Below are 22289 nucleotides of genomic sequence, written 5' to 3' on the forward strand. Positions count from 1 at the left end.
AGGTAGTTGTAGAGAGCAATAAGGTCACCCCTGAGTCTCCTCCAGGCTAAGCAACCCCAGCTCCCTCAGTCTCTCCTCATAGGGCTTGTGTTCCTAGCCCTTCACCAACTTTGTTGCCCTTCTCTGGACCTGCTCCAGCAAGTCAACATCCTTCCTAAACTGAGGAGCCCAGAACTGGACACAGTACTCGAGGTGTGGCCTAACCAGTGCAGTGTACAGTGGCAGAACGACCTCGCTGTTCCTGCTGGCCATACTGTTCCTGATGCAGGCCAGGATGCCATTGGCCCTCCTGGCTGCCTGGGCACACTGCAGGCTCATGTTCATCCTACCATCAACCAGCACCCCCAGTATTGTTCATTTATTAAGGGAACTTCTACAACTTAAATAGACTCGGAGAGCATCGTTGGCATAGCTTCATTGGTTCCTCACGAGTGACCACACATCACACTATTATAGATTATTGGTCAAACTATTAACAACACGCCAGGTTGTTGATGCAGGTGTGCATCCTGTTATTCCCAGATAACTTTCTGTGTTTATAGGTACCACTGCCCTGCTTTAGTTACATGCTGCTAGCACAGCACTGTTTTGCTAAACTGCTAGCTGCTTCTGCGCTTATGCTGAACATGGCCTACCACTGTGTCAGGCTCTAAGCCTATGCTCCCAGATTGCTCACACCACTGCCACAGAGATAAGAAGCAGAACAGTAAGAAAGAGAGTGGAATTTAAAAAAGTGATAAAACCCAACCCAGACAAACCCAACCAAACCAAACCAAGAACACAAACAAAACCACCCAACAAACAGAATACCCCAAAACCCCACCACCCCAAAAGACATCCCCCCCCGCCTTACCCTACTGAAATCTACTTACCAGTATTTAACTGCTAAAGCAAGATGATTGCTTTTGATATCAAAGGGTAACATTTTTCTAGAAGCAGCTGTTTCTTGAAAAAAAGATGGAACATGCAAAATCACAGTGGGGGTGGGAGGAGGCGTTCAGTTTCTCAAGTGGGTAGGTTTGAGTTACTAGACGTTTATCGCCAGAATTCAATTTCCTAATAAACATTTTGTATCAGAGTAATTATATGCTACATGGGGGGAAAAAAAAGTGCTCCTTGATGGTATGTTCTGCCCACTTTCAAAGGCGTAAAGGAAAATGTACAACATGTACAACATGCTGGAGAACGGTGTTTAAAGCAACCCTATTTATCCTGTTGTGTTTTTTTCTCCCCTTTTGCCTTCCTATTTCGCAACGTTGTAGGTTTTATTAGACAGTGTACATTGGTGAGTATTTAGTTAGAGCAGCTCAGCAATACAGACCTGGAAATCACAATTTCCTGCTCATCCAGCAGTAAGTAAACATGGCCACAGATCAGTCCGGTCATAAAATTAAGTGCAGCGTTTGTGGTTTTGAAGCATTACTCCTTTGCTTCTGAGGTACATAGTGTGCCTTAAAATCGTTTAAGCTCATTGTGTATTCCTAACATTCATGAGTGCATATTCTACTTGAAGAGCAGCAGGTTTGTTTTTTTTTTGCTACAAAGCAAGTGCCCATGTGGAGGAAGGTTACCAGAGAAGCATCCATCCTAAGAGCTCTGGGGAAGTATCAAATCTGAAATGTTAAGAAAATGCAGCGAAATAGCTTCCATCTGCAAAATGTGCTTTTTAGCCCTGTTAGTTTTGGACTGAATAAGGAAGATTTAACTTCCAAGAATGTTTGCTGAAGAAGCTTTCAGTTAAGCCTTTTAGTGAATACCCAGAAAATCTTGGCACTCGGCAAACTTTTCTTCTGTGCTCCCAAACAATGAATCAAACAAAACCTGCATTGCCAAGCAACGTGTTACAGCAGGCGAAAAGAGAGGCAAAAGAAACAGTGTTTCTTCAACCAACCACTTCTGTACCAAGCACACGGATTGTCCAGCTCCTTCTGCTCTTTGTGAGGCCATGGCTGCACCAGACTGATTGAGCAGTGCTAACCTCCATGAAAAAGGAGAAGTCGTGTCTTTCCTCTCCACTTCTGCCCCACTCTCTGTTCCTGGCTTCCTGCCTGTTTGCTGCTTCTTACTGTGGCTTTGTTGCTTAGTGTATCCACCCTGGAGTCAATTTAAATCAGCAGAAGACATGGATGTTTACTTGCTGGCCCAGAGTCCTGCTTGGATTGTGCCCTCACTGTCCTCTGTCTTGACCCTTGATCCTTTTCTTGTATTTTCTCCTCCCTATCTATCCCACTGGAGGGGAGGTAGGAGCAAGCACGCAGTTGCATGGTGCTTTGTTGGTGGTTCAGTGGGCTTAAGCCACAACAGAAGAGTCATGCAATGCAAAGTTAATAATCAGACAAATTAACACACCTTTTAACAAAATAACACATCTTTTAACAAAATAACAACAAAAGCCTATTACAATTTTTGTGCCACATTTTTACAGAAATCATCTGTCAAAATGAGAAGACTGCAGATGTATTAGTTGTATAGAAGTCATAGTGCTAGGTCTTTAGGCTTCAGAAGCTTGTGTGTATGTGTTAGAATAGAATAGAATAGAATAGAATAGAATAGAATAGAATAGAATAGAATAGAATAGAATAGAATAGAATAGACCAGGTTGGAAGAGACCTTCGAGATCATCACGTCCAACCCATCATCCAGCACCACCTAATCAAGTAAACCATGGCACCAAGCACCCCAACAAGTCTCCTAAACACTTCCAGTGATGGTGACTCCACCACCTCCCTGGGCAGCCCGTTCCAATGGGCAATCACTCTCTCTATGAAGAATTTCTTCCTAACATCCAGTCTAAATCTCCCCTGGTGCAGCTTAAGAATGTGTCCTCTTGTTCTGCCTGGGAGAAGAGACCAACCCCCACCTGGCTGCAACCTCCCTTCAGGTAGTTGTAGACAGCAATAAGGTTTCCTCTGAGCCTTCTCTTCTCCAGGCTAAACAATCCCTGCTCCCTCAGCCTCTCCTCATAGGGCTTGTGTTCCAAACCCCTCACCAGTTTTGTTGCCCTCCTCTGGACACATTCCAGCAACTCAACATCTTTCCTAAACTGAGGAGCCCAGAACTTGACATAGTACTCGAGGTGTGGCCTAATCAGTGCTGAGGTGGTGGAGTCACTGTCCCTGGTGGTGTTCAAATGAGGATTGGATGTGGCACTTTAAGCCATGGTTTAGCTAGTCATGAGGTGTTGGGTGATAGGTTGGACTGGATGATCTCTGAGGTCATTTCCAACCTTAATGATTCTATGATTAAATACAAATTCAACTGATGTGAGTTTTCAATAGTAGCCAGGGTAGCTCTCTTACACTGTTTCACATCTTAAGCAGGCTGTGCTTTATGTGCAGAATTAAATTGTAGCTAAATCTATGATAATTCAGTGAGAGACCAAAATTTCATCCTTAATGTGCAGCTATATAAGAAAACCAGCAAGAATCCTGATTCAGATCCTACTGCATGTCATTATTCATTAAGCATCTAGTCTAATATATTTTTTTTCATGAGGGATACTTTAGAAAAAGACCTCAAACCTTTAAATAAATCAGGTTATTCTAGTGACTTCACAGTTAACATTTACTAGCAAATCTGCACACATTCTAGTTGAAGTGAAGCAAGAAGTTAAGCCAAACTGTGTTTCTATTTTTGAAAGACTGGCAAAGAGGAGGAGACTAAAGAAGAAGTTAATTTCTGGTCCAGGAAGTTGTGATTCTGACAGGCTTAGTACAAGATGTCAACTATGATATCCCTCACAGTTCACTAAGCAAGGTCATCTTATATATATATATATATTTATTCAGTCATTTGTTACGAGGATACCTGTCATATATTTCCTCCTCTCCTTTTTTTCTCTTTGATGGCAAGCCCAGAATAGAGTTTACATGGTCTCAGGCATTACTTCAAGAGGACAGTTTTCACTGACGTGGAGGTGAGGTTACACAGATCACTACTTTGGTGGTTGGATGGATTAGAATAGATTTACTGAGATGGCAAAAGGTGGTGCTTCATCTCTGTGAAATCAAAGAGGAGTAAAAACTTATGTTTTGTTTGCGAAGTCTGGACATTTAAATTGCTGCAGCTTTGGTTGGGAAGAAGATAAACATGACCTTTAATTTTCTTCGTCTAGAACAGGCCTTTCTAACCTGCTGTGGTTTAAACACCAGCCTTCAAATCTTGACTTTCTTTATCTAGCTTTGCCTTCTAATTTCTTTGGGTACAAAGCCAAGAATTTCTCTGCATGTTGCCTTTCTGTGGGCTTCTTAATAGAGCAGAGGTTTAGCTGGGCTGTTCTGACCTGGGAAATAGGCCTCCTCATTCAGTGTTTGCTCTAGCACAATGCTGAAGATATGCCTAAGCTTTTAAGATGCTTTTGTGTTAGACATGGTGAGAAACTTATTTCTGGATGATTACCCATCAAGGAAAATTAATTTTAGTAAGTGTAAAATTATATTGGTGCAAAGGATTTTGAAGCTTTGAAGTGCAGCACTGGTAGAAATAACCAATAAACAAGCTCAGAACAGAAAATGGCTTTTAAGTAGCACATAAAGACTTGAGTTGTGCTAACTGAGTTTCAGAGTAATGTGTAGTTCCTGCTAGCAACTTTTTGTTTGATTTTAATTTCTGGTTTTATTTTTTTATATAGTGTATTATCTCCTTAGGATGTCCTCATGCCACCTCCTACATGCTGGTAAACTTAAGAGAACGTAGGAATACCTTGAAGTCTTCTGGTTGGAATAAATTTTAAATACAGATCCAACATGACAAGCAGAAAGAGTAAGATTCAATTGACCAAATGTTGGTGCCAGCTTTGTAAATATCTATACCCAAGCTAGTTAGTTCTCTTGGGCTTCCTTTATATTCAAAGCAAAGAAAGTACTTGTAGGGCATAATTTGTGTCATTCTGAAGCAGATACCTAAAAAGATCTGTTCCCTCAAAGGGAGAAGCTAAGCTGAGTAGCTTTCATATTGGCACCTAATTTACACAAACAACAAGGTCTGGTGAGGTGAATCTCACCTCATCTTCATACTGTTCTAGAGCTTCATAATCCAGAGCTCCTGGTACACAGTTCCTTTCGTATAACTTTAAGCAACCAGTGGAACTCAACTCAGTTTTATATGGCTCTCTCATTAAAGTAAGCCATCCTGTGTATGAATTGCTCTTTTGAGTTGTTCTGACTTTTTGAGATCCAAAAGGAAATTATTTCTGGGATATTCTTTTTATACAGTATACTTAAAGTTAAAATGCTTGAACAAATAACAGATCATATAAATATTTAATTAAAAAGAAATCTCAGTTCATAATCATATATCCAACTGCCGGGTTCTGCACATTGGCCACAACAACCCCATGCAGAGCTACAGGCTGGGGTCAGAGTGGCTGGACAGCAGCCAGGCAGAGAGGGACCTGGGGGTATTGGTCGATGGTAGGCTGAACGTGAGCCTGCAGTGTGCCCAGGCAGCCAAGAGGGCCAATAGCATCCTGGCCTGCATCAGGAACAGTGTGGCCAGCAGGAGCAGGGAGGTCATTCTGCCCCTGTACACTGCACTGGTTAGGCCACACCTCGAGTACTGTGTCCAGTTCTGGGCCCCTCAGTTTAGGAAGGATGTTGACTTACTGGAATGTGTCCAGAGAAGGGCAACAAAATTGGTGAAGGGTTTGAAACACAAGCCCTATGAGGAGAGACTGAGGGAGCTGGGATTGCTTAGCCTGGAGAAGAGGAGACTCAGGGGTAACCTTATTGCTCTCTACAACTACCTAAAGGGAGGTTGTAGACAGGCGGATGATGGTCTCTTCTCCCAGGCACCCAGTACCAGAACAAGAGGACACAGTCTCAGGCTGCACCAGGGGAGGTTTAGGTTGGATGTTAGGAAGAAGTTCTATACAGAGAGAGTGATTGCCCATTGGAATGGGCTGCTTGGGGAGGTGGTGGAGTTGCCATCATTGGAGGTTTTCAGGAGGAGACTTGATGGGGTGCTTGGTGCCATGGTTTAGTTGTTTAGGTGGATTGGATTGGTTGATGGGTTGGATGTGATGATCTTGAAGGTCTCTTCCAACCTGGTTTATTCTAAATAAAAATTCTAAATTAGAGTAAATCATCCAGTGTATGAATTGCTCTTTTGAGTTGTTCTGACTTTTTGAGATCCAAAGGGAAATTATTTCTGGGGTATTCTTTTTATACAGTATTCTCAAAATTAAAATGCTCGAACAAATAACAGATCATATAAATATTTAATTAGAATGAAATCTCAGTTCATAATCATATATGCATGAAGGTAAAATACAACTAAGATCTGGAAGAAGACAGAAGTGAAAATATGATTTTAGTAGACAAATAGAATAATGATTAATATTCTTATGCAAGAGCAAAAGAATAGCTACACATTTCAGAAGCAACATCAATTGAGGCTAATGTGATATCTTCTCAGAAGAGGGTATCTTCCATCTATGTAAAACCTGCATAGTTAGACTCTTAAGGTCTTCCAGTTATGAAAAAGAGGGAAAAAAAACCCCACAACACTAAACCCATTATTTTAATGATGTTTTAAATACTCAGATATCTGTACTGCATGCCCTCTATCCTGCAGTCCTCATGACTCATAATGGGATCAATTGTCTCACCTTGTGGAGTCATTTTGGGCTAATGCATCTCTATCAGCCAATTCTCTTTTTCTGAAAGCTCCATAGCCTTTATTCCCTCCAGCAACTACTTTGGAAACACTCCCAGAGAGAAATCAGGATTATGAGTGTTAGAAGGGCAGAGGGATATAGAGAATATAAAGCCAAAAGGCAGGAGGAAGACTGAAAAAAATTCACTGGAAAGAAGACACCACAGAACCATAGGATGATTGACATGGGAAGGGATCTTCTGGAGGTTGTCCATTCCAGCAGTGTCACCTAGAGCAGGTAGACCAGGATCGTGAGCAGATGTCTTCTGAGTATTTGCAAGGATGGAGACTCCACTACCTCCCTTAGGCAGTCTGTGTCAGTGCTGAGTCACCTTCACAGTGAAAAAGTGTTTCCTGATATTCAGAAAGCATCTCCAGTGTTAAGAGGTTGTGCTCATTGCTTCTTGTCCTAGTTGAATACCCTAATTCAGAGGAAATGAGCTATACAAGAAAGCGATGATGGAAGTAGGAAATACAATATAGACTGAAAATGAATATAGAAAATTTTCTACTGCCCAGGCAAGCAGAAACAAAAAAAAATCCCACAAGGATTGTTAATGAAGCAGTGAGATAATTAAAACTAAATGCAATGCAAAAATGAAATGGGCAAATATGAGATAACATCAAACACATTGTTAGCCTGCACAGTCTACTCAAAGCTCAAATGATAGAAGAAACAAAAAGCAATAGAATTTTTTTGTTGTTTCATAGTTGCATTTTTGGTTACACATGTACTGTTTCCATTTGGACACTTTTATTGTTCTAGTCTGAAAAAAGCCAGCTTCTGGCATCGTGCTGTTGGGTATTGTGATTCCTCTCCTAGTCCAAGTTCAGGTTTTTGATCCTGTATAAAACTTTATACATTCTCTCTTTGCTTTCTAGTTTCTTTGGCTGATCTCTACCTTATTTGCACTCTGTGCACATTTTTCTCGTTTATCTCTGCCTTCCTCATGCTGTGCTCCTTGTACTCAGTCATGTGGTTTGTATTGCACAAAGTACCAGTTCTCACCTTCCATCTGTTTTCCCCTAATATGTAAGCCAAAACACGACTGCTGCAATATTGTTATGTAACCCTAAAGTTATAAGGTTACATATATATTATCTATTACATCAAAATATTGGAAATGTGCTGTCTGTTGTGGATAGTAAGCTCCTGGGTCTGGTTTGTTTTCCCATACAGAGTAATCAGTGGCAGAGATTCCATCCCTATATTCCAAATTAATCACCCATATGGAGGAACAAATGGGAATGTTGAACAGAAAGAGGACTAGTGTCTTTCCTCTATGACAGACCACATTCGACCTACTGCAACAGCAGATTTCCAAACACAGGAAACCTACTCTAAAAATACCACATGGAAAAAATAGAACCTATACATTACATAATAAAATATGTCATAATAAACAAATTACCTTATTTTTATATGATGCACAATGATGTATGCTGCTTTTTCAGAAATGTCAGAAACTAAGATGATGAGGGTAGTGTTCAATGTCTTGAAGTCCAGCTGGAGAGCAGAGACGAATGGTGTCCCATTGGCAAGTTTCTGGATGCCACAAAGCTGAGTAGTGTTGTTGATATGCCAGAGGAACAGGATGTCATCCAGAGGGACCTGGACGAGGTGGAGAGGTTGGCCCAAGTGAACCTCATGAGGTTCAACAAGAGCAAGTGCAGGGTTCTGCACCGGGGCCAGATCAATCCTCACTATCAGTACAGACTGGAGGATGAGGTGATAGAAAGAAATCATGTGGAAAAGGACTTGGGGGTGCTGATGGGTGAGAGACGGGACATGAGCAGACAGTGTGTGCCTGCAGCTCAGAAGGCAAATCACATCCTGGGCTGCATCAAAAGACGCATTGCCAGCAGATCCAGAGAGGAGATTCTGCCACTTTGCTCTGGTGAGACTTCACCTGGAGTACTGCATGCAGGTGTGGAGCCCTCAATAATGGAAGGATGTGGACCTGATGGAGCAGGCCTAGAGAAGGGCCATGAAAGTGATCAGGGAGTTGGAACACCTCTGCTGTGAAGACAGTCTGAGGGAGCGGGGGTTGTTCAGCCTGGACAAGAGGAGGCTCCAGGGAGACCTGATTGCAACTTTCCAGTACCTGAAGGCGGTATACAAGAAGGATGGATAGAGACTGTTTACAAAAGCCTATAAAGATAGGATGAGGGGCAATGGCTTCAAACTAGAGAAAAGCAGATTTAGATTGGATGTTAGGAATAAGTTCTTTACTATGAGGGTGATGGAACACTGGCACAGGTTGCCCAGAGAGGTGGTTTGGACACCATCCCTGGAGATGTGCTGGACAACCTGATCTAGTTGAGAATGCCCCTGCTTACTGCAGAGGGGGTTGGACTAGATGACCTTTGGAGGTCCCTTCCAACCCAGACCATTCTATGATTCTATGTGACATTAATTATGACATAATAGCCAGTCAATACACAAGTTGTAACAAGAACTCAATTTTTACAGAATTGGGCATTCATAATTTAGTAGGTTCCAAAATCATAATAGCATAAGAGATCAAGTAAAGACAAATCCCCTCATAAATTAATGAAACTCTTTTGTTGGACTTACTGCTTCTGCTAAATCTCTGCCATAGCTTTTAATGCAAATTGTCTCTGTATCACAAATGGGCAAATCATCTTCAAGATAACTGTTGTGGAAAAACTTCTGGTTTTAGTTCAAGGAAATGCTATTGGCCCCAAAATTCTTGTCACTTATATAGGAAATAATTGGTTTAGGTGGTTTAGGGAATTTGGGAAGTTTTTGTTTGTTTGTTTACTTTTGATGTTTAAAATATTTTGTTTCTAATTAAAAACACTCATCTTGAGGGGGAGAGCATGAGAGAGGTATTAGTTAAGCTTAGGTTTTGGAGTTTTCTTAGGTAATAAGCAAAGTTCATGCTACATTCTACATTCTGTTAGCCGAAAAACCCCACCCCAAATCAGAAAGGAGTGCATTTGATCTGTTTTGCCTGATGTTTTCTTGCACAGTTTAAGCTAAATTAATACATGAGGTGGACTTCTTTTTTCCTTTTTTTAAGCTAAAGCTCCTTTTGACTTCCTAGATAAAAAGAGGAGTAATGCTCTTCTGAAGTAGAACTTGGCATGATTGTGTTTGTTCAGTGAACTGCTGTCACATACAAAGTAGTCCTCCTTGCTATTGATTTTTTTTGTCAGACTAAACGAGTCCTTTTGATTTCAAAGAGATTCTTGTTAACTCTGTTTCAAAGCCCATGAAGGTATGTTTTATCAAGTGCTCTTTTGCCATTGTGGAAGTAGATTTTCTAAGAAACCAAACTGACGAGAGTCAATTATTCTGTTAGAGCTGCTTGTGTGGTTTTCAGACCAGGAATGTCCATAGGAAAGAGGTAATCTTGCAATTTTGTGGCATTCTGAAGGTTTTTTTATGTTGTTACCTACATTATTTGCAGAATTGTGGAGCAGTTCAAGATAGAATGAACCTCTAGAAATACCTGCTTTACCTTCCTCAGTGACACTGGTTAGTTCCCCCAGCAGTATCTTTATCTCAGAGGTTTTCTACTAAACCATCTCAGACATCATACATTAGCATGCATATTTCTGCCTCTCTCTCACTTCTTGTATACATACTTATATCTAGAAAGAGAGACATGTATAGGTTAATATTTGTGTAGAGTAATTCCAAGCCATTGGTAAGGTTTTTATGAGAATAGAACTTAGATCCCTGGACTTTTTGAACTGAGGAGGAGTTTTGCCATTCGCTCCAATGGATGCAAAATTACACTTGCGGTATTTATGTGTAACACACTTTGCTTTTGAATTGAGTGTAAAAAAGTCTTTGAAAACAGTTCTGAAGATTTAGAGAGAAAAATTAGTAAGATTTTGAATAATAATTAAAAGAAAACTGCAAACCCTGAAAAGTTAGAGCATTCAAAGTTGTTTGGGGTTTTTTTTTTCAATGAAGTCTTCAGATTCTGTGAAAAAATGGAACATGATGACCTTCCATTTTTTGATTGACACATTGTTCTATTGACTCAATATTAACCCACCCATGTGACTACATTCATACAAACTCTAAACATGGAACGTAGAAAATAGACATTCTTCTGACCAAGAATGTGTACTTTGCATGTAGCAGGCAAGAAGGTGACAAAAAGAGACAGTGTTTGAAAGTGAAATTTCTCCTGGGAGTGGCTTAGCAATTGCAGGCACTTTACCTGGTCAGATTTACACAGTCAGAAACGTACAGAGTCCACTCAGATGTTCAAATGATATGCACACAATGAAAAGTATAAACACATTTAAGCACTAAACCAGTTGCTTTAAGAAAGAGAAAACTGGCCATTTTAGGGCAGTTGTAAATATGTGAATCTACACTGAAACTCTTTCATTGGAGGCAAAGAGATTGCATTAGGCAGTGTCCAGCGGATGTGTTAGGGAACTGAATGAGACATGCAAGTCTTCACTGCCTCAGTATAATGAACATCAGTGTGATAGACAGTGGAAGTGGAAGATCAGAAAATTAGTGGAAAAATCAAGTAAGGGACATAGAATTTTCTCACTGGTTTGTAATGACAGTTGGGAGAGCCAAAGACAGTGGCAGGTGGTGAAAATTTGGTTACAACTCAAGCTAGAGGCTAATAAATTTCCATGAAAAGGAAGAAAAACGTTTTCTAAATGTATACTTTACTTGTCATATTTACTGAACTATAAGACATGCTTCTACAAACCCTTAGAAAAGGGAGAGGATTAGTTTTGACCCACATGAAATAGTGGATTCAGATCAAAAGGCCTAGAATTATTATGCTCGAGTAACTAGATGCTTCATCCAGTCTGTTTAACGGAAACTGAAAATGAATACATCCCACATTTAATACTCGGAAATTTCTTCATTGAGGAGAGTTGTTTCTTGCTGTTGGCTACAGTTCAGTTAGGCTTTGGTGGGTTTTGCTTTTGAAAAACTTCAGCTGTGCAGCACGTGTTAAGAAACAGTTTGTTAATATTTGGTTTTCTTGTTCAAAAAATGCTTGTTTTGCTCCGTAATAATGCTTACCTAGTCAGCCTAGAGGATTTTTTCTTCACTTTGTACCCCAGTATCATAAAAAACAATTAGCAATGGTATGACTTTCTCATCAATTTTTCTTTAGGAAGCAATCAAACCTGCTTTGTTATCTGACAAGGAGGAACTAGTCAAGGAGAGTGAGGCAAAGGGCCTTTTAGCATGGAGCAGTATGTCATATGTCATCTTATACCATCTCGGGTCTGCATGGACTTCTGCCTTGTGGATCTCAAGTCTGTGTGATCATTCAGTCTAAAACCCCTGCTGAAAATCCTGCTTGGAAAGCCACATTTCTTAGCTATAGTGTCTCTTGTGGCAGTGGCTTCTTTTACAGTATCTGAAAGACTTGGTTGGAAAGACTTGGGGGTGCTGGTGGACAAAAAGCTCAACATGAGCTCTCAGTGTGCACTTGCAGCCCGCAAAGCCAATCAGATCCTGGGCTGCATCAGGAGAAGTGTGGCTAGCAGGTCGAGGGAGGTGATCCTCCCCCTCTACTCAGCCCTGGTGAGACCCCACCTGGAGTACTGTGTCCAGTTCTGGAGCCCCTATTACAAGAGGGATGTGGAAGTGCTGGAGCGTGTCCAGAGAAGGGCCAGGAGGATGATCAGAGGGCTGGAGCACCTCTCCTATGAGGACAGACTGAAGGAGTTGGGGCTGTTGAGTCTGGAGAAGAGAAGGCTCCGAGGTGACCTAATTGTGGCCTTCCAGTATCTGAAGGGGGCCTACAGGAAGGCTGGGGAAGGACTTCTCAGGGTCGCAGGTAGTGATAGGACTAGGGGGAATGGAATGAAGCTAGAGGTGGGGAGATTCAGGCTAGATGTGAGGAGGAGGTTCTTCACCATGAGAGTGGTGAAACCCTGGAATGGGTTGTCCAGGGATGTGGTCAAGGCCCCATCCCTGGAGGTGTTTAAGAGCAGGCTGGATGAGGCTCTGTCCAGGCTGATCTAGTGTGGGGTGTCCCTGCCCATGGCAGGGGGGTTGGAACTAGATGATCCTTGTGGTCCCTTCCAACCCTGAATGAAACTATGAAACTATGAAACTATGAATGATCCAGCATACATCTTTCTCACTGTTGAAAGGGTATGAAAACCAACGAAGAGTCTGATTTTCCTGTGATGTTCTTTGTTAATGTTAATTAGATCCTTTCAGGACAGCAGCATGTGCATAGGGGCAAGATTCTACTTCCTGAAAGTATTCTTGCTAGTGCCATTTGAAACACTCTTTGCTGATTTAAGCCAGCTGTGTGGGGCTGGCAAATATCACACACTTCAGAAAGATTTGCATCCTTCTTGCTTATCAGGCTGATACCCAGGATACCCAAAGGCAGGTAACATGACCCTGACTGCCAGCATTGTGCATCTGAATCCTGTATCATGTGACTGGAGCACTGAACCGTTCTTTAGGCTCTGGCATAATGTCTGTTTCTCTGCAGACAACAATAGCTTAACCACCTAGAGTTAACTGGTCACAACCTCTGACTAAATCCCTCTCTGGTTGCCTAGACTCCCATTAGAGAAAAGACAGTTCTTCTAAAGTAAGATTCATCTGCACTATTTGAAATGTTTGCCTTAAGCTACATCCCTGAAATGTCTGGGTTTTGTTATTCACTGTTGAGGGATCCTATATGCAGGTTTCTCTGTCTGATTTCTGTGTATTCCACTCCATTTGTGTTTGACGGTTCAGCAGTGCAATTTAACAATGCAGACAGATTTTGGCATAGAAAATATTGAATCTTCTTGTCAAATTCTGCTTGCATGATACATCAAATTAATTGTCTTACTACAACCCACATGGTTTGTAGATTAAAAAGCATTCCAATTATTTTTGATAATTTTGATGGCTTGCTATTATTACTTATCACGCCTTAATTGTGGCTACTGATGTTATCTCTCCAGTTTCTGTCTCTCCAGTCATATTTTGTGTGCATTATTCTTCTCTGGGTGTTAATGATGTTGCACAGCATAATAAGAATGTAAATGTGGATGTTTCAGTGAAGTAGCCTTCCCTTCTACCTACAGGAATCTGAAAAAGAGGTAATGAAACTGAAAACTCAAAAGCTCTTACTCAGATACCAAACATTAAGAATCTGAATCTTCAGTATTAAAGTTCTAGATCCAGAGAACTGGGTGTAAGATACCTGCATTTAAAAACTAAACCCACATTCATAATCTAGAAAATTACAAGAGGGATGTGGAGGTGCTGGAACATGTCCAGAGAAGGGCCACGAGGATGATCAGAGGGCTGGAGCACCTCTCCTATGAGGACAGACTGAAGGAGTTGGGGCTGTTCAGTCTGCAGAAGAGAAGGCTCCGAGGTGACCTAATTGTGGCCTTCCAGTATCTGAAGAGGGCCTACAGGAAGGCTGGGGAAGGACTTCTCAGGATCTCATGTAGTGATAGGACTAGGGGGAATGGAATGAAGCTGGAGGTGGGGAGATTCAGGCTAGACGTGAGGAGGAGGTTCTTCACCATGAGAGTGGTGAAACCCTGGAATGGGTTGTCCAGGGAGGTGGTCGAGGCCCCGTCCCTGGAGGTGTTTAAGCCCAGGCTGGATGAGGCTCTGTCCAGCCTGATCTAATGTGGGGTGTCCCTGCCCATGGCAGGGGGGTTGGAACTAGATGATCCTTGTGGTCCCTTCCAACCCTGAATGATACTGTGATACTATGATGAAAGAAATCAGTTTCCCAGGTTTTCTTGTCCTTTATAAGACAATATTAAAGATCTAGATGTAACTAAATACTCCATTTTTATTTAGGACTTGTAAGTTTCTTCATGTGCAAATAAATTCTGGTATACACACACACACACATATATATAAGTACTGTAGTTTTTATTCATTGTAGTAATCCTACTCTGGATTAAAAGGTGTTCTTTCTTTTTGTTAATTAGAACTTGCATTCTCTGTGTGGAAAGTCTGAGAAAGATACTGTTTCTCATTAGCTTGATTTTACACTAAACCAAATTGTACTCAGCACCCTTCAGATGTTCTCAGCATGTGGAAAAGTCATTAAAATAGATATGTACCTTGTGATATGGAATTTATTCACAGGTTTTACCAGTGGTCAAAGGAGCAGAACATTGGAATGAAGCTGAAAATACTGTGAAGAAACACTTCGACTCTATGAGAAACAGAAAACAAGGAAGTGAAGACAAAAAACATAGGTTTGTGTCTGTGCCTAATTCATTTCCCCAGGGCATTTCCAAACCCAATCTTCCCTCACTTGCTAAGGATCATTTAACCAATACATGTTTAAACACTCAGACCTTTTGAATTAGTTGGAATAATAAGTTTTTGGAATAATTATGCTTGGACGCTGTGTATGTTGCTTTCCTGAAAATTTCTCATGGAAAACAGCATTTTATCTAACTAAAATTAGAACAAACGAGACTTATGCATATTACCCTATATCTACAATGCCCTATGGAAGTGGAAAAGGCTCAGCCAGACCTTGGGACAGGAGTGGAAAATGATACAGTGCAATCATTCAATGATAAAATAAGCAAAACCCCACAATACACTGTATTTTAGAAGTGTAAACAGGATTTTCATTGTAAGCTACAGTGCTGAACAAGTTACAAAGGAGCTCTGCTGCTACTTTTTTGTTCTGTAGATGGAGTTGGAAATGTCTCTCCCTCTCTCTCGGCCTTGTTTCACTGGCTACTTTCCCAAGAACTCCCCGACCTTGGCGAGAGTGTGATGCAATATTTCTGTAATTGCAAAGGAATGGAACATCAGGTTGTTGGAGCCACACACACACATGGTTTATTTTACTGTTGACATCTAAAGTAGCCAAGAACATAATTCCAAAGATCAAACCTAAAATTCTGATTTGCAAGAGACTGAAAAATGCTCTCATGCGCTGTGTCTGAAAATCAGCTTGTTCTCTGTGACTTTTGCCTAATCATGCTAATAGCAAAGGCACACCAGAGGATGTTTAGATCATGGATCAAAATGGTCTTCCCTTCTACATATTTCCTTTAATTTTCAGATATCTCTATTTTTTAAAAAACTGTAGATAACAGGCAGGTGGTTTTGCCTGTGTCCAAAGTTTTTGGAAATTTGGGTATGCACAACTCAAGTAAGAAGCAGGAAAACATCAAAGATAAGTTGTTACAGTGGTATGACCAGACCTGCCTCTTCTTTCACAGTATCACAGTATCGCTAAGGTTGGAAGAGACCTCGAGGATCATTGAGTCCAACCTGTCACCACAGACCTCGTGACTAGACCATGGCACTAAGTGCCACGTCCAATCTCCTCTTGAACACGTCCAGGGATGGTGACTCCACCACCTCCCTGGGCAGCCCATTCCAATGACCAATGACTCTCTCGGTGAAGAACTTTCTCCTCACCTCGAGCCTAAACTTCCCCTGGTGCAGCTTGAGACTGTGTCCCCTTGTTCTGGTGCTGGTTGCCTTTCATTACATCTTGAACTGTAAGAGAAAAAAACCCCAAATAGTTCAAGTATTCATAGAATTCCTTAGACAATAAAACCAATTTTTTTTTCATCCTTGTTTTCTTGCTTCATTTACAAATTTGTGGCATCTCTGTCTTGTCTCTTCCCATTTGATCTCACCAAGGCTCTCCACGATCGTGGGCTATGTCTTTCATGTCTCCCTGCTTGGCCTTCCGGTAACAGCTCATATTCTTTCTTTGCATGCAGAAAGTTAAGTAGCTGTGTCCTTTTCTTTCTTTTTTTTTGTGTGTACATTGACATCATATTGATCAAGAAAATGTCAAAACAGAGAGCAAGATATGACATTTTATTACAACTAATTCAATAATCCTTTTGGTGACAGTTTCCTGAGCTGGGAAATACTAATTCAGAGTGGAGGTGGAGGACAGACACTGAGATACGGCAGAGGAGTATAAAATATCCACAAGAAAGACTTAAGTTTTACTGAAATTCATTTGTTATTTTTCACATCTGCAATCATTCTAAGCAAAGGTGCCTAAGTAATACCATTGACACCAAAACCATAGCTGCTCATTATATGAATCAGAAAATTGCTCTAAGCCAAGGCAGATTTGTTCCAAAAGGCCGAGACTGGCAGTCCTAAACCAGCAATTTTGAATGGCCTTTTACACATTATTTTTTTGATGGCAGACAAGTTTGGAACACTTTAAAATTCAACTTCTTAGTCTAGATTGACATAGAAAGCATATGACCAGGTATCAGCTGCCCTGCTCTTGAGTGGGATTCTGTGGTGCAAAGCCAAAAGGATAATTCACATACAGATCTAGCCAAGCGCATGTAGAGCTGGAGAGGGCTCAGGCCTCTGCAGCCTCTGGGTACTGCCCATTCAGCAGCTCTGCAGAGTACATTTGGGTAGTTAAACATGTCCATCCATACTTGAACTTTATTTAATGTTGGAGTTGTCCAGCTAATTACTACTGCTGACCTTCAGGCTCTGTTCTAGTATACTAAAAGTGACAAAAGAGCTTCTCAGATTTTCTCCCTTGCCTTGTTTTAACCTAGATGCATGAAGTGGAGATAGCTGCAAGGAAAACTCTGGTCGAGTGGTACATCATTCTCTGCACAGACTTTTTACAAGGTCTCCAATTTTGCACACTGCAGAGACTGCTTGCTCATGTTTGATTTCTTCATTTCTACTGGCCATGTTGAATTTATTAAGCTAAATGAAAAGCCTCATTTTCTGTGGCAGTGGATTATTTTTCCAAGTTATTTGCATAACAGAGTCTATGATGTCTTTCAAACCTGAAGCAAGACATTTGTTTGCTTGTAGACAATGTTGTCACTAAATATAAATGCATTTTTATTAATCTAACTGCAGCTAAAATCCTGGATTCCTGTTGGAATGTTTGTTGAAATGTAAGTGAATATAATCTGGAGGTCATTCAAATGAGGCGTGTTATTTATTCATCACGTGAGTAACAATTAAGAGGGTTAGGAGCTCAGAACAAAGGTAATGTATTACCCTTATAAGATTGAAATGGCCTTACTAATTTTGTTGATACCACACATGAAATTACATATGGGATACTGCATTTTTTTGATTTAGTCACGCTAGAGAATGCACACTGCATGCCATACATGTAAGACAATGCATACCATTTTGGTTTGCAGCTATTTCTGAATACAGAAAGTCCAATTTGTTGCTAGAATATGTTATGCTGGTTGAAATGCTTTACACTGCTATTGTATCTTTGTTCCCTTAAGTTCACAAAAATGTCAGATCAGGCTGAATATGTCAAATGCTATCAAATCAGGCTGAATGACCAATTATAACGCAGGTTATAGTTTTGTTGCGTTGTGGAGCGTGCACATCAACACATTGTCTCTAGTACAATGAAACCACAATTTGTTTTGCAACCCCTTTCTCTGAGGTATCTCAATTTCACAACTTATTTTTCATTTAAAGCCATGTTCCTAGGAGGAATAAGCATGAATACTGTTCTTTGCATATGTTTCTGATTCACTCGATTTTGCAACTGGAACTCTGTTTCCCCACTGTGTGCTACTACAAAATCATTACAGTGAAATATCATCAGTTTGGCATTCCATCCACTAAAGCTCCTCATCCATTAGCGTCCTCTCAGTTACACTTCTCTACTACGTCCTCTTACATCAAAAAGGTAAGCTAAGTCCAAATCCATCTTGAACATGTATGACAGACTAAAAGTTTGTCTCTCTTGGTGTGAGTCAACAAAGATAAAATCACTTGCTGCTTGCGCAGACAATAGCTGACAGAGCCTCTGGAATGACTTTTGGAAGGTGCAAAGATAACATTGCTCACTGGACCACAGCTGGCCTACAACAACGACCCAGCCATTCAAGCCTTCAGGACAAGATAATCTCCACCCATCAAGTACCCTGGAAAGGGTAGACCTAAGGGTTATTTCCTGCCCCTGGAATTCCTGAGGGACAATACTTGGACACATACTAAAAACTATATAAAAGACTAGAGCCACAACTGGCTAGTAGAAGAAGAAAAATGCAGAAGGAAAATGTGGGGGACTGTGTCTCCCGGACTGGATGATTAAAGGAGGAGAAAAATGGAGATGAAGGAAAACACAGGGGACGGACCATGCCGCTGAGAAGGGAAAGCCAGGACAATGCTGCTCCGGAGAAAAGAGGCTGCCCAGAGGACCACCGCTCTTCTCCAGCCAGAACCTCAGTACCGTTCCTGTAGGACCACAGCTATTCTCCAGCCAGAACCTCAGTACTGTTCCTGTAGGACCACAGCTCTTCTCCAGCCAGAGCCTCAGCACTGTTCCTGTACCAACCCAACATCTCCCCAGAGGACCACAGCTCTTCTCCAGCAAAAGCCTCAGCACCGTTTCTCTACAGACCCAATATCTCCTGCAGCACCTTTCCTCCACAGACTCAAACTGTCTTGGGGGGCATGAGGGGTGTGGTAATATAATTCCTTTCCTTCTCTCTCTCTCTTCTCTCTCTCACTCTCTCTTTTCTCCCTCTCCTCTTCTTATGTCCACTTTATTTATGTAATAAATAGTCTAGCTGTTGATATTTTGGCCTCATTTGTGCCTCTAATTTCACAACATGGGAATATTTAAAAGAACTGTGTCTCCGGACCGAGACAACATGTCAGCTCTGATACACGTTTTCTTCCATTCTGTTTCTTTTCTCTCTGTTTTTTAGTTTTACATTTTGAGATGTGCAACTCATCACAAATATTTGAATATTGCTAATAAGTACCTCATTTTTTCTTCAGACACATATGGACATTTACCATGCCCAAGTATTGCAATGTAAATGTATATCTTATTCTTAAACTCATGAGTCAGCTGTTCCTTAGAACACTTTGGGGGGAATATGGAAAGGAAGAATCATTAAACCAATTTCTGGAAAGGGCACACAGGAAATATTGGGACTGTATGAGCAATAATTTCTCCAGCAGATTGAAGGGAGTGATCATTCCCTTCTGTTCAGCATGCAAGAGATGGCAATGTTTTGCTTTTGGGCTCCATATAACAAGACAAATAACGACCACTGGAGCAAGTCCAGTGGAGAGTTGAGACAGCTGACATGGCTGTGAATGGACTTTGTACCATAAAGAATAGAATAGAATAGAATAGAATAGAATAGAATAGAATAGACCAGACCAGGTTGGAAGAGACCTTCAAGATCATCACGTCCAACCCATCAACCAATCCAACCCACCAAATCAACTAAACCATGGCACCAAGCACCCCATCAAGTCTCCTCCTGAACACCTCCAATGATGGTGACTCCACCACCTCCCCGGGCAGCCCATTCCAATGAGCAAATCACTCTCTCTGTATAGAACTTCTTCCTAACATCCAGCCTAAACCTCCCCTGGTGCAGCCTGAGACTGTGTCCTCTTGTTCTGGTGCTGGCTGCCTGGGAGAAGAGACCAACGTCTGCCTGTCTACAACCTCCCTTCAGGTAGTTGTAGAGAGCAATAAGGTCACCCCTGACTCTCCTCCTTTCCAGGCTAAAGCAGCCCCAGCTCCCTCAGCCTCTCCTCATATGGCTTGTGTTCCAAACCCCTCACCAACTTTGTTGCCCTTCTCTGGACACTCTCCAGCAAGTCAACCTCCTTCCTAAACTGAGGAGCCCAGAACTGGACACAGTACTCAAGGTGTGGCCTAACCAGTGCAGCGTACAGGGGCAGAATGACCTCCCTGCTCCTGCTGGCCACACTGTTCCTGATGCAGGCCAGGATGCCATTGGCCCTCTTGGCTGCCTGGGCACACTGCAGGCTCATGTTCAGCCTGCCATCGACCAGCACCCCCAGGTCCCTTTCTGCCTGGCTGCTCTCCAGCCACTCTGACCCATGACTCTTCCAATTTAGCTGTTCTGTGATTATGTGGAGCAATTTATCCAAGCCTAAGCTAAATGTGTAAGTTTTGTTACTGGCTTATCTGCCATATCTTTTTTGGTTGCTCCTATGGGTTATTGTTTTTACAGTGTAGTCAAAATAACATACCTAACATTTTTACACATCTCTTTCTTCCAGCCTGAAATTAAACCTTCTTGTCTTTATCATTAAACATCTCTAAGGTATTATCCTGTTTATATCATTGTCATGAATTATTGTGGTCCAGTTCTCTCTGACCTAATCTACTATATTTATCCCACATAAAGTAAAACAGGGAAAAAAAATAAATTCTCAGTTCAAAGGAACAGAGAAATTTCAGACAAACCCTTTTATCTAACAAACTCATTGAAAAAGTTTGCATAGGACAAAAACTTCCAAACATGAGTTTTATTTTGTTACAAATGAACGTGTTGTCAAGAAGAAATGTCAACAGAGAGACCCACAGGCCTGTTTTTTTGCCATTGGTGTTACAACACAAGCCCTGAGGAGAGAGACTTGGGGGTGCTGGTGGACAAGAAGCTCAACATGAGCTCTCAGTGTGCACTTGCAGCCTGCAAAGCCAATCAGATCCTGGGCTGCATCAGGAGAAGTGTGGCTAGCAGGTCGAGGGAGGTGATCCTCCCCCTCTACTCAGCCCTGGTGGGACCCCACCTGGAGTACTGTGTCCAGTTCTGGAGCCCCTATTACAAGAGGGATGTGGAGGTGCTGGAACATGTCCAGAGAAGGGCCACAAGGATCATCAGAGGGCTGGAGCACCTCTCCTATGAGGACAGACTGAAGGAGTTGGGGCTGTTCAGTCTGCAGAAGAGAAGGCTCCCAGGTGACCTAACTGTGGCCTTCCAGTATCTGAAGGGGGCCTACAGGAGGGCTGGGGAAGGACTTCTCAGGATCTCAGGTAGTGATAGGACTAGGGGGAATGGAATGAAGCTGGAGGTGGAGAGATTCAGGCTGGAGGTGAGGAGGAAGTTCATCACCATGAGAGTGGTGAAACCCTGGAATGGGTTGTCCAGGGAGGTGGTCGAGGCCCTGTCTCTGGAGGTGTTTAAGAGCAGGCTGGATGAGGCTCTGTCCAGCCTGATCTAGTGTGGGGTGTCCCTGCCCATGGCAGGGGGGTTGGAACTAGATGATCCTTGTGGTCCCTTCCAACCCTGACTGATACTATGATACTATGATACTATGAATCAACTGCGGCAGTAATAGATCAGGATTATTTTCTATATGACATTCACACTAGGTCACTGAGCAGTAGAAAACCTTTTCTACCAAAAAAAAAAAAAATCAAGAAAATTTAGCAGATCTTAACAAAATGTAAGATCCATTATGATAAATTCACTGTGGTGCATTTAATAACAAAATGTCATACCACATATTAGGCAGACTGGAATTACAGCTGAATGGCAGGACAGAATAAAAGACTTGGGCATTAGAGTGAATAAAGAAAATAAAATTGCCTGTGCAGCAAAATGGATTCTTCAAAGTCTGTCAGGCTTCCTGGAAATGACTGCAGTAAAGAATATAGACTAAGGGGAATAGCTTGAGTGTGTGTGTTTCAGACAGACATGTCTCAGCAGCCATGATTTTTAGGGGAGAAGCATTACACTGGATGAAAGGAGAGGTGAGTTTTGAGTATTTAAAATACTCCTTTTTTATGACAGAAGGTTTCAATCACTTGTTTCAAAAAGCCAGACCATAGTGGGAAATTTTGTGAAGGGCTGAATCAATTCAAAACACCCCAAAAAAACTGTTTTATTAAAATGCCATCTTC

The sequence above is a fragment of the Melanerpes formicivorus genome, unplaced genomic scaffold (assembly GCF_026170545.1).
Source record: "Melanerpes formicivorus ecotype bairdi unplaced genomic scaffold, bMelFor1.0.p_v2 SCAF_1, whole genome shotgun sequence".
Classification (NCBI taxonomy): Eukaryota; Metazoa; Chordata; class Aves; order Piciformes; family Picidae; genus Melanerpes; species Melanerpes formicivorus.